General features: G+C 58.9%; 1 pseudogene; it reads left to right on the top strand.

Annotated features, from left to right (window-relative positions):
- The first annotated feature begins 1,830 nt into the window (after positions 1-1,830).
- On the top strand, positions 1,831-2,107 carry LOC104502101 (annotated as a pseudogene).
- The last annotated feature ends 252 nt before the right edge of the window (positions 2,108-2,359 follow it).

Below are 2,359 nucleotides of genomic sequence, written 5' to 3'. Positions count from 1 at the left end.
AGGAGCAGAAAGCCTTGGGCAAAGATGCTTAGTTGGTATAAAGGCTAGAAAAGAACTTGGCTCTGAAGCATGGCAGCCTGCCGCTTCCCGCTGTCCGAGAGGCATTGCATCAAGGGATCTGCACGCACAGGGAAAGCTGGATGCTCCTGATGGCCATGCAGACTCCCCACGGACGCTGCAAGCCAAGCCGGCTTTCTCACCATCTCCCACGGCCCCCCAGTTGTAAGCACGAAACCAAGCTGGTGAATAATTCTGCTGATGCACAGAGGAGAAAATGCTGCTCTCTCCTCCTGGGGCAGGCTGGCAGGGTTAATGGGAGGAAGAGGCTGTGACAACTTGATTTTGTGGCTGAAGTCAGCAGATCTGGCTCCTGGGACACATGGGAACAGGCAGGGAGCAGGAGCCACTTTTGCACAGTCACTTCTCAGAGGCGAGCAGGGCTTCAAAAGAAAAATCCTTAGCAGGATGTTGCAACTTGGGAGGAGGAGGAAAAAAACAAGCAAACAAAAAAACCCACAAGCTCTGTCGGGCTGGGAAATGCAGCGTCAAGGACTGGGGTTTGCAGAAAGCCTTTGCTCGGTACTCCCATCGCTCAGTGCAGATGAGGTGGCAACGGGAGCTGACGCTGGCGATTCCCGGGGATGGTAAAGCTCGATGTGGTCAGCGGGTACAAGGTTGAGTTTTGCCTGTCCAGTGCAGGGATCTCCCTGCCCTGCAGCAGGAGGGGGCTCCACCAGTGGCTCCATCACTTAAACTGGGTGCCAGCAGCCACAGGAAGGGGCACATGCTGGCCCAGGCACAGGTAGAGGTTTGGGCTAACCCAACAGCCTGAGCAAGCTGTGCCAGTCTACCGTAAACCCTTCAGGGAGCAGAGGCTGGGCCGTGGGCAAGCATGCACACGTGCAGGGCATGGTGGTCTGGGTTACTGGGATGTGCAGGGTGGACCATCATGCCCACATGTTCAGTGGGGAGATGCCAAGAGCTTGCATGGTGTTTGCCCCAAAAGAGGCGTCTCCCCTTTCCCCCTAATGCCGACACTCCAGAGCAGCTCTGTGAGTCCTGCCGAGGATGGGGTGATGGAAAGCAGAGCACGTGGTCACCTTCAGGCTGGGCTGGTCTTTTCCAGGTCACCAAAGACCTCACAGCCACGTTCACGAGCTGGGCTGGTGGAGGAGGTGCCCAGCATGGGCAGTTTTGTCCACAGCAGGCTCCTGCCTCTGCCCTCCCCACTTCAAGCCCTGCTCGAATCCCAAGTGTCAGGAAACCTGGCAGCTCCCAGAGGCCACCCTTGCCTGCTGGGGGCTGGGGGAGCTAAAGGCAGGCTCCAGGAGGAAGGGAAGTGATTTGGAGGGCAGCGTTTGTCGGTGATGAGCACACAGCCACGCTGCGGGAGCGGTGTGGCAGCTGGAGCTGGCAGCCCAGCGCCTGTCCTGCTTGTTTTGGCTGACTCCAGAGGCTTCTGGCTTTTCCTAGTAGCACTTGGATGTGCCAGTACTCAGGAGACCTGACCGGGCACATTCAGACAACGCCGAAAATATCTTCCTTGCAGGCAACAGAGGCAAAGGGGAGCCAGCAGCTGGGCTCCTGGAGAGACGGGGGACCAGGCTGCAGAGGGATGGTTGTTCTGCTTGGACTTGCTCTGTGCCAACCAAAAATGCACCCTGCGGAGCCACGATAGTGGCCCTCCGAGATGGGCACCAGGCCTCAGCTTTGGAGGGGATGAGAGGCCAGCTCTCCTCACCATCCATGGGGCAGGGGGTCCCAGCTGAACATGGGTTCGTGCCCTCCCATCCCTTGTCTCCTAACCAGTTGTTGTGGCTGTCGTGGCAGGTACCTGGCGAAGCTGTCTTCAGTGGGGAGCATCTCCGAGGAGGAGACCTGTGAGAAGCTGAAGGGCTTGATCCAGCGCCAGGTACAGATGTGTAAGAGGAACCTGGAGGTGATGGACTCGGTGCGGCGCGGAGCCCAGCTGGCCATCGAGGAGTGCCAGTACCAGTTCCGCAACCGCCGCTGGAACTGCTCCACGCTGGACACCCTCCCCGTCTTCGGCAAGGTGGTAACCCAAGGTGAGCCTGGTGATGCTGCATGGGGGAACGGCTGTAGTCCAGTGGGCTGCAGGCAGGTTTTGCTTGCCAGGGGCTGGAGGCAGTAGGAAATGGCTCATTGCTGGATCTTGGGGCTGACAGGTCTTCCCCGGGCGTTTCAGCGGGGCTCTTTGGACCGTTTTGAGGGCAGCAGATCCAGAGCCTTGCAGTTCCTCCACACCCGGGTGCTTCCTCTCCTGCATGGGGGAACGGCTGTAGTCCAGTGGGCTGCAGGCAGGTTTTGCTTGCCAGGGGCTGGAGGCAGTAGGAAATGG

Source organism: Buceros rhinoceros, unplaced genomic scaffold (assembly GCF_000710305.1).
Source record: "Buceros rhinoceros silvestris isolate BGI_N320 unplaced genomic scaffold, ASM71030v1 scaffold37630, whole genome shotgun sequence".
In the NCBI taxonomy this organism is placed as follows: Eukaryota; Metazoa; Chordata; class Aves; order Bucerotiformes; family Bucerotidae; genus Buceros; species Buceros rhinoceros.
Note: the sequence above shows the minus strand (reverse complement) of the source record. Positions and strands in the feature narration are given on the sequence as shown.